Source organism: Camelina sativa, chromosome 11 (genome assembly GCF_030686135.1).
Source record: "Camelina sativa cultivar CO46 ecotype springtype chromosome 11, ASM3068613v1".
Classification (NCBI taxonomy): domain Eukaryota; kingdom Viridiplantae; phylum Streptophyta; class Magnoliopsida; order Brassicales; family Brassicaceae; genus Camelina; species Camelina sativa.
The window spans coordinates 26,835,240-26,846,000 of NC_141890.1; the positions used below are offsets into that span (position 1 = coordinate 26,835,240).

At 40.2% G+C, this 10,761-nt stretch overlaps 1 non-coding gene across 1 annotated transcript; it reads left to right on the forward strand.

Moving 5' to 3' along the window:
- Positions 1 to 4,887: 4,887 nt before the first annotated feature.
- Positions 4,888 to 4,993, forward strand: LOC147934445 (small nucleolar RNA R71). The gene has a single exon (XR_015573436.1). It is a non-coding gene; the product is annotated as a small nucleolar RNA R71 (small nucleolar RNA).
- Positions 4,994 to 10,761: the final 5,768 nt, after the last annotated feature.

Here is a 10,761-nt window from a genome sequence, read left to right on the forward strand (position 1 = left end):
TATTTTTCTTGTTAGTCTTTTTCCCACCTTTTCTCACACAGTGACTGTGTGAATTAAGTTTGGGGGAGGGACTAACCATCTAGCATTGTGTTTTGCTTTGATCTTAATTTGTTAATAGCATGTAGCTTTTGTTTTGAAAAAAAAAAAAAAAAAACAATTTTGAAAAATTTAAAAACCAAAAAATGCATGTAGCTTTGCAGATTCATTTTCGTGTTTAGGATTGAGTCTAGAAGCATTTAGTATGCATTTGCATTTGGGGATAATGATGAAGTTGCCTTGTAAAGGTAGAGACTTAGGATTGAACCCACAGCCCTCATTTATAGTTCATTGGTGCATGTTTAATCTTTGGAAAAAAATGAAGAGTCTAAGCTTAAGCAATTTGTCACTTGAAAGCACTTTCTTCTAGTGTAAAGCTTGCATGATCATTATTGCATCTCTATATTATTTGGACCTTAATTTGATCTTAAAATTATCTAGCATATGGACTATTAATACTAACTCATGGAAATTTCATATTGGGTTAACAATCTCTTTTTGCCACTCTATTTTGATTAACCAAATCTCTTGCCATACCTTTGAACACCAACCCTTTTCTTTCAGCCTTGTGTTGATTTGTTGAGTGAGGTTTTTTTGTTGACAATGCTATAGGTTTTGAAGCCTTGAGAGTATTGAAAATGACAAAGAACTGGCTCTTGTTTTAGCTAGGTTTGGAATCTTTAGAACTAGCTGATAGGACTGGTTTTGAAAGAAATAGATGGTTAGAATTTTGATTTGGGTAAAGGTTTGGAAACAAGAGAGATTAAAGGGGGAAAAAGGAAGAGTTACTTGGTCAAAAGAAAAGAAAATATCTATCTCTAAGGTTAAGTGTTAAAAGCTCTAAGTCTCTAAGAATGAAAAGAGAAGGAAAAGTCTAGTTGTTGTCTCCTAGAAAAGTTTTATTAAAAAAAAAAAAAAAAGAATGCTAAAGCATAGTTTAATAAGAATGGGAGTTCAACAATAGAAGTTCAAAGAAGTAATAAAAAAAAGAGAGCTTGTGTTTAAAGTGAAGCCTTAGAGATATTCTAAAGTTTAAGGCCATAAGTAAAGAAGAGAAGGGGTTTGAGTTGAACCAAGTTGAGTTTTTGGGTTTGAAAAAAAGAAAAAAAGGATGAGAAAAAGGGTAAAAAAGCTTTTAGGTGGGTAGAACATCAAGAGCTAAGCTTTGTATGCCTAAATTATTCTCAGTCTTAGATAGGTTTCATTAATGTCTAGCATTTCTCTTTGTTTGAGAGTAAACCACCCAAAAGCACCATTTCCAACCACTTTATAAAAAGCCTTTCCCTTAAACCAATTGAGCTTGATTTATTTTCCATTTGCAAGATCAAACCAAACACTTTAATGAATGTGAAAGAGATGTTCAATAGGATTGCAAGTCTTTACCAATAGATAGAAGGTGAACTAGAGTGGTGCCTTGTGACAAGCATTAGAAAAATGTTTGTAAGCACTTTGATTGTTTTTAGCACCACTGCATTGCATTGAATCCTTTGTTGATACTTTTTGGTTCTGAATCCCTTTTACAAACCTCTCTCTCTCAATTTTTGTTTGGTTCATGCTTGAGGACTAGCAAGAGATAAGTTTGGGGGAGTTGATATCTTGTGTTTTTGTTGGGTTTTAAGCTTTGCTTTTGCATAGTTTTGTTGCATAATCTTGTCATTCTAGGTTGTTTTAGGAGCATTTGCATCTAGTGTCTTATTTCTCAGGTTCTTGGAGTAATCCCACTACATTTTGAGCATTTGGACTTATTTTGGTGTAAAGAAGCAAGAAGATTGTAGTTGGAGAAGTGACAAGGGATCATGAGGTATGAGCGATTAGACCAAGCGGCCAAACCATGGCCGTTTGTCACAATCGGCCACCATCAGCGGCCAGAGCATAGTAGATGCCACTCATGGACGTCTACGATCAGGAACCACCAGTGGCCACCACCAGCGGCCAAGAGTAGACCGATTGGACTGTCCACGCCACGATCAGGAACCACCAGCGGCCACCAGCAGCGGCCAAGTGTAGGCCGATTGAACTGTCCACGCCAAAGTCAGGAGCTACTCGCGGCCCGGACCAGCGGCCAGAAGGTGACCGATGGACACCATCGACCTCGCCAATCGGCCAAACGGTGGCCGATGCCGCCTAAGTCCATCGGTTAATCCGGGTTTGACCCATTTTGTTTTGGTTGACCCGGGTACTTTTCTATTTTCCTATAAATACTCTAACCCTATTAAGGGGAGACTTATCTCTTATCTTATCTCTTGTTTTAGCAGCCACTTAGGGTTCTTAAGCTTGTTTACTCTTGGTTTGTTGAATGATTGAGTACTTCTAAGTTTTTAATAGCAATTTCTATTCAAATCTCCTATTCTATAATCTCTAATTATGATTTCACAAAGATCAAACCTCTACCTTTGTGTGATCATAACCATGAGTGAGTAGACCTTTTAGAACTTTGGGCTAGGTAGATTAGGGAGACAGATGATTGATATTTGATGGCTAAGGCTTTATTTATGTATTTCCTATCTTGATTAGTGTTAATAATGCTAGATAGCCTTGATCAAGCTTGAATCTAGACATTAGGATTTCCATGCCCATAAGGTGTTTGATGAAATTCCTGAACCAAATTAATCAAGAGCTTTGCATTCCTAGCCAATGGAAATTGATGATTAGGGTGCTTAGTGGTTTTTAGACTTGTTCTTAATGCATGCTTGCCTTGTGATTGCCTTTGGAAATTTTTGATTATCACTTGATTAGCATAGGAATATCTATCATGTAAATGGAATGGTTTGCATAAGTGTTCTTAGCCATAGGATTGTTATTGATTGTTGCTTAGACATCTAGGATTGGTTAGCTATCTCCCAAGTCAATAACCTTGCACAAGGTTCACTTGTTTAATCTTGATTTTAAAGCTTGTTGGTAGTTGTGTTATGTTTCTTTGAGTTTGCATTGTTTGAATTGTCTTGTTTTCTTTATTTGAATCAGTTTGTTAGTTAAGATTGTTACAAAACAACCTTTTTCTGTTTAAGAATAGATTAAGCATCTTTGTGTATTCATAGTGAGTTGATTAATGCAAATTGTGGATTGATAATTTAATTGATAGAAAAATACTACATCAACAAGCAGCCCCAATTCATCATCACTCAACCTAGCATTCAATATGACAGGATAAGTAGAATTGGTTCCCAGAAAATTATACCTGAGTCCGGAAGTGAGAGTTTTGAGTTCTACCTTTGGAGCTTCAGTTCTGACCAGTCGTCAGCGAAGGAGTCCAGAGAGGTGACGGTCGAGTGGCGGGGGTGCGGCTCGAGTGGTGGCTCGATTGAGTGGGACGTTGGTGATTCGAGTCGGGTCTTGACGTTGGTCGAGTGGGAGATCTCACGTTCTGAAGTCTCTGCCTCGACTGCACATACCTCCTCTGCGTCAGATAGCTGCTCGAACTCCTCTGGTCCATCCGTTTCTTTGTGGGAGTCTAGCAGATTCTTGTAACAAGTGGTCTCCTCATGCAGGAACCCTTCTTCCCCATCCTTGATCAAAGCAGCCTTGAGATGGTCCTCCTCAGCTAATTCCTCCAACAACTCATCAGTCAACTGATCCATCTCTTCAGTGTAGAAGACTTGTCCTCCTATGGTTGGCTTCTTCAAAGTATCCTTGATGTCAAACTTCATAATGAAATCGTCGCCCAGATTAAGATCAATCTTGCCATTTATGACATCAATGATGGCTCCAGCAGTCGCCAAGAATGGTCTTCCTAATGTCAAAGGATCTTTTGGTTCTTCATCCATCTCCAGAACCACAAAGTCGGTTGGCACTTCCACGTCTCTGATCCGGACAGGTAAGTCTTCTAAAATACCCTCTGGAAGTCTCACTATTCTATCTGCAAGGATGATGGAGATGTCGCAACCCTTAAACCTTGTAAAACCCAACTTTTGGCCACAGAGAGTGGCATCAGATTAACTGAAGAGCCAAGATCACATAGACACCTATCAAAAGACATAGGGCCAAGGGAGCAAGGTAGAGTGAATGATCCAGGATCTTTGAACTTCTCGGGTACAATCTTCTTCTGGATGATTGCACTACACTCAAGACTTAGTACCACCATGACTTGAACTTCTTTAGATCTCTCCATCACTAAGTCCTTGAGGAATTTCTGGTAGTGAGGAACTAGGGCGAATGCATCCAACAATGGCATCGTCAACTCAATCTCCTTGACTTGTAGTTCGAACAGAGCTTTATCTTCTCAATAAGCTGCTTCTGGAACCTCACGGGAAATGGTAAAGGAGGCTTGTACGGTGGAGGGATGAATCTCACAGGTTTGACAACAGGAACAACAGGTTCTGGGGCTGGAGTAGGCTGAACTGGTTGAGGGCAGAATCCTGGCGGTGGTCCTGAGGGAGCTTGGTAACCTTGCTGGAATTGTTGTTTGGGTACGAATACTTGAATGTAAGGCACAAAAGGTTTTTGTTGACCTTGTTGGTGCTGCTGAGGAGGGTACACCTGATCCTGTGGATTTGCAACGTTGGTGCTCCGGTAAGACAAATTGGGGTTCGTCTTATAGGGGTTGTAGCCCTTGTTGTAACCACCTTGATTCTAGACGTATTTGATCTACTCAGACTACTCACCCTCCCCATCTTAAACTTGGAAAGGGTCATCCTCAGCTACGAAATGGACGGTCTTCTGTTGGCTTCGCCTCTAACTGTGCGGTCATAGTCGTCATGGTAGTTGCCGTCAGACTGGGCAAGATTTTCAACCAGTTGCCATCCTTCATCAATGTCTTTGTTCAAGAAATTACCGTTAAAAGCAGTGTCAAGCAGCATACGGATTTTCGGAAGGACACCACGGTATAGAGTGCTCAACATTGACTTGTTGCTGAAATCATGGTTGGACACTGGCTCTGGTAACCGTTAAAACGCTCTCAGGCTTCACAGAATGATTCTGAGTGTTTCTGAGTGAAGCTGGATATTTCATTCCTAAGACGTGCTGTTTTGGAGTTGGAGAAAAACTTAGCCAGGAAGGCTTTCTTGCAGTCGTCCCAAGTTGTTATGGATCCTTGGGGAATGTTCTTCTCCCATTGATGAGCTTTGTCTCCCAGGGAGAATGGGAATAGTCGCAACTTGTAACCATCCTCATTTACTCCATTGATCTTCGTGAGGCTGCAAAGACGGTTGAACTCGTCCAGGTGATCGAGTGGATCCTCCATAGGAAATCCGTTAAACTTGTTCCCTTGGATCATGGAGATCAGACCACTTTTGATCTCGAACTTATTGTTTTGCACCGCAGGGGGGACGATTCCGGCATGTTGAGTATGAGTGTTTGGTGCATCTTCAACACCAATGTTTTGCGGTCTCGGATTTGGTTCATTCTGTTGCTCCATAGTGACTGGTGCAGGATGATCAGTGAGATGACGATCTTGTCGTGGTCTTTGTAACCGATTGATGTCATCGATAGCAGGAAGGAGGTTCTGATGTCCTCTTGATCTGGTGTGCATGCAATGTTGAAATCAACAGGTTCCTGAGATGGAAAACAATTAAGCAGACAACCAAAACAAGTCACTACTCAGAATGATAAGTGTAATAGAACTTAATCTTGCAAAACTTAAAATCTTAAATGTAGCCAAACGAGTCCCAAATGGCAACGGCACCAAATTGATACTAGGATTTTTGTATGTCCTAGCACGTTCAATTACCCTTTGATATGATCATAAGACCATCCAAGAAGATTCTTGAGTTTTATTCAACACGAATGAAGTCAAAGATTAACTCTTCCAGCCAAAATGCTATTTGGGATACATTCTTACCGCATCTAGAACATATCTCGAAGTTGAATCACTCCAATCAGAGTTTAGGTGAAGGAGTTATTCATTTTACAAATCAGGTGAACTCATGGCTACGCGACTTAGACCTAAAACCATTCAAAGGAGGATTACGATCAAAACTGTTATGAAATCTTGATCCATCATAGAACCACTGAGAATTGGAAGCACGTTAAAATCAGTTCATACTTGAAAGATATGGATATTTCAAGTCAGTGGATCTGTCCTAGTTCCATTTTCGCGTCTGAACCAAAGATCGTGTTACACAGACCAACTCAGCATCAATTTCGACACAAAATCAATTTGAAGATGTCAATGGATCTATTATGTTTCTAACAAGATCAAGAACACAAGATTTAGCCAACAAACCACAGAGTTACATCCCATTTGCCAAAGGAGGTGAATCTAGTTCTTAACTTGATAAGTTTCAGGTCCAGTTGGTTTACGAGCTTCCAGAATTATATTTGGCAACCAAGAGCTGTTTCTACTAAGTCCAAGATGAAGAAAAGATACAATCCATGTTGTTTCTCATTAGCAAATTGGATCAAGGAGTTAAAGTCAAAGAAGAGCAAGGAAACACTTAATGGGCTAATTCAAGAGCTTATGGCCAAAGAGAGAATGAGAAATTATATTGGGGATGATACCTATCAAGTCTAGTCCACTTTGAGCCTAATTCAAGTCCAAGAAAGCCCAAAATAATCACTTTATTTTGTGGTCAAAGAAGAGTGACGAAAATTGAGATACATCCACCGAGAGTTACTTTGGAGGAAGGGATACATGCATAAGAATTGAGTCTTCATTCAACCATCTATCTTAAATGTTTTTTTAGTTTCAAGACTAGTTTATACTTGGCTTTGTTACCAAGTTTTCTTTCCTATAAACTCATGTAAGAGAAAACAAATAATCAATCCAATTTTTTTATAAAACCTTTTCTTTTTAAGAGTGATTCTCTTCTGTTCTTTGTGAACAAAACTGATTGCTTGGTGTGATTCCAACAATCAAAACCGACTGTTTGGTGTAATTCCAACAGTCAAAACCCGATCTCCTTGGTGCGAGGCTTAGAGATCCGATCTTTTTGGTGCGAGGCTGAAAGATCAAACTGGTATATCAAGAGTCTTTCCGCAACTCTTGTGCGACCATTCATTCCACCATCCTTATTCTTGAGGCTTCATCGTCTTTAGAATCAAGGTGTCTCTATCTACCAACTCGAAGGTACCGATTCCTTGGGAGGATCATATCACCCTTATGCAGTTGTAATACTTAAGGTGTCAATCCAGTTGGGAAACTTTACTAACAATTGAGATGCAATCAAGGAATCACAAGTCAAGCCAATTCAAAGAGAGTGTTTTTATCTAACAATCATAGAATAATCAGAATGCAAAACGAAAATGAGCTACAGGACTAGTAATGAGAATGTATGACAAGAAGCGAAAATGAATGAAAACAGAAAACGAGTCTAAGAAAGAATTAAATAGTAAGATCAGAAATGGTTTCAGGATGTAATAAAAATCAGAAAGATAGAAGACCTAAGGATGGGAGTAATTGATGTCGATGGAGTATCCTAGTGTATAGAGTGTTTAACATGCCAAAAGAAAACTATCCCTAAACAATGAACATCACGACTTAGCTAATCCAATCTCTTGACATAAGCTACTCAGGCTCAACCACTTCCAAACCTAGCTCTCACTAGAGAAACATGATCAAGCATGGCATGACAAACAAGTTCAATCACGTCAACAAATATCCTAGACAACTAATCTCTTAGGCTAGGAATGTAAGTCTCTGGTACTAGTTGGTCAGACATTTCATCAAACACCTTTTGGGTGTGGAAATGTCTAAGACCTAGTTCCAATTTATGAGAGAGAAACTAGTATTTCTAACTCTAGTCGAGAAGGGAATCATACAAATCAAACCTTAAACACCCTACATCCTAAGATCCTCCACCTAATCTATCCCATCCTCAAGAACTCTAACACTACTCGGATCTAGAAATCATCATCAATGATACAAACTTATAAAACATTGAATCAAGCATCATTAGATGGATAAAAATGTGAAGAACAACTTTGTAGAAGAAATCAAATGCAAAAACTGAATAAATTAAATGATATCGGGATACAAAGTCTGAGAACGTTTTAGGTGGCTAGGTAAAACCTTAAGAAAAAAACGAGAAAAAGATGTCCCAAGCCAAGACTTAACAAAATGTATTTATAGTAAAAACATGTAAATCCCTAAAACTTAAAAAGACAAGGTAAAGAGTCGATTTGGGAATCTCCTGACATGTGTGATCGAGTCGGTGTGCGTCCAGTGGGTCGATTGGTATATGAAAGTGACTTGAATGGTGTGAGTATGAGTGGCTTGAGCAGTGTGAGTGAAACTGGCTCGAGCGTGGTCGGCTCGAAGGAGGTGCGGGGAGGTTGGCTCGAGCTGGGTGTATATGCATCCACTACAACGATGATAACTCTTGAACCACACCTCCGATTGGCTGGAAATAAACGACATTGGAAAGATGATTCAGTTCTCTACAACTTTAATGAAGCCGTCAAAAGCTGAATCTCTCAACCAGTGGCTCGAGTGATGGCTAGAGTTGTGGCTCGAGTGGTGGTGGCTTGATTGGGCGACTTGAGACGTGGCTCGATTGGGTGACTCGAGACATGGCTCGATTGGATGACTCGAGACGTGGCTCGATTGAATTGTTTCATTCTCCAAGGCCACCAGAGATATCAGTTTGCAAACTAGAGTCCTGGTTTTTGTATATAACAGGCTTGCTGGTACAAGGTAGACGTAGTCCAAGAAGATTGATGTGGGAAGGTTTAAATGAAGCCAAAGAAGATCAAAAGTGGCTTGCTCTTATACAATTTTGGGTGAGCACTGATGTTCATATATTTTACCCTGTTTTCCCTTAATATATTCACATCTTTTGCATCTTTTGCTATTCATTTTGACCATTATTGCATAGCTTTAGGACTGTTCTTGCATTAGAGTTTAGTTGCATTGCATTTGCATCTTTTCATGCATAAACAGGTGATTTTGGAGCTTAAGGAGCATGGAAGCAATGCTGAGGAGAAATGAAGCAATCATGAGGAGAAAGCAAGAGAGCTATGGCTGAAGAACCAAGGTCCGGAGTCCAACTCGACTGCCCACTCGACCAGACACTCGACCGTGTGCTGAGAGGGACTCGACCGAGTGGGAGGAGCACAAGAGGAGCCAACTCGACCGAGCACCAGGTCGAGTTGGTCGAGCCGCCTGGCTATTTTGTCTTTTAGCGTTTTTAGGGCTTCCACTACTTTTGCTATATAAGGGCTTGTACCTGCAGCCACGAAAGGAGTCCAGCTTTTTAGAGAGTCAAAAACCTAGTTTTTACCTTTTTTAGAATTATTCCTTTTGCACTTTTATTTTCTTAGATCTTGTACTTCTTTTAAAAGGAGAAAAAGACTAAATTTTTCAATATTGTTGGTTTCATAACTTTCTTAATATTAAGAATTTGAGTTTGGTTCTTTCTTCAATATTGTAGATCTTTGATTTATCTTTCTAATGATGCAAGTTTCAGTATTTTTTGGGTTTATGATTTTGATGTTCATCATGTATGCTTGTGAGTAGTGGCAACTCCAAAGGACAATCTCCCTCTTCAAGAGTTGACTGGTATGGTTAAGGATCTCCAAGTCAAGCTAAACAAGAGGTCTTTGAGGAAAGCAAGACCAAGGCTCAAAATCAAGAAGAAATATGGTTTGTGTGTTAAGGGTGAGGTGATCAAGGATCAGACTCACAATGATCAAGAAGTGCCAGGGAGGATTTCATCACCTCCTTGGTATCTAAACAAAGCCTAAGAAGGTAGCCAAAGTCAAGATTAGTGACTCTAAACAAGCTCACTAGGGAGGAAGTCCCTAAGGTATCCTTTGTAAATATGCTTTATTTTCTTAGTAGTTTTGATGTGTTTTGTTTTATGTTTGTGTTGGGCAGGACTTTCAATGAAAGTGTAGATGGGTATGGAGAGATTTGGACTTAGGGAAGGAGATTCTCAAGCCCACTCGACCAGCCCACGAGAGGTACTCGACCGAGTTGGCAAAGAACTAAGGCCCACTTGATTCTCATTTCTCTAGAATGATCAAGTGGAGGGAAGAACAAGAAGAAATTTTTTGAAATTTCAAACTTTGGTCAAGGAGCTCGACCACGTGCTGGTCGAGTGTGGGGTCGAGTGGCAGCAAAAAGCAGGTCAAAGATTCTCATTTCAAATTTGAATGGTATGGACGCTCCACCCTTGTCTCTTTGCCCCCTTAGCTTCTTTAAATAAAGCCTTACACGATCCAATGTCTCTCACACTCTCTCACTTGCTCAAAACAACTAAAATCAAGTTTTAAAATCTCTCTCAAAGTTCATCTTTTGCTCAAGCTCAGCTCTTATAAGTTTTTGGGTCACTAACCTATTAAACTTAAGGTTTGAGTCTATTCCCTTCAGTTCTATTCGAAAATGTCTTCAAGGATTACAAGGAAGTCTCAACAAGCGGCTGCAAGCTCCATGGAACGTTTTGATGATCGCCTACAATCAAGAGGAGAAGCTGGAAGAGCCACTCGACGCCCCACTCGAGCATGCACTCGATCGAGTGGTGGTCCGAGTGGTCGATCGAGCCAGATGCCGCGTTCAAGAAATCAGTCAGTCGAGGAAGATCCTGAGAGAACTGAAAGTGAAGAAGAAAGGGAGCCAACTCTTAGTGATTTCATGAGGAGAAACAAGGCCAAAGGGAAGAGGCCAGCAGTTGAGATTGAACAGGAGGAGGTTGAGAGTGAGAGTGAAGAAGAAGGTGAAGAAGAAGAGGGAGAGGATGATGGAGAAGCAGAATCTTGTTGATTGACAAAGAGGCAACTTTATGAAGCCTTCATGAGAATGGAGTTCCTGGGAACTAGGTATTCACACAAGGAAACCATGGAGAAGCTAGC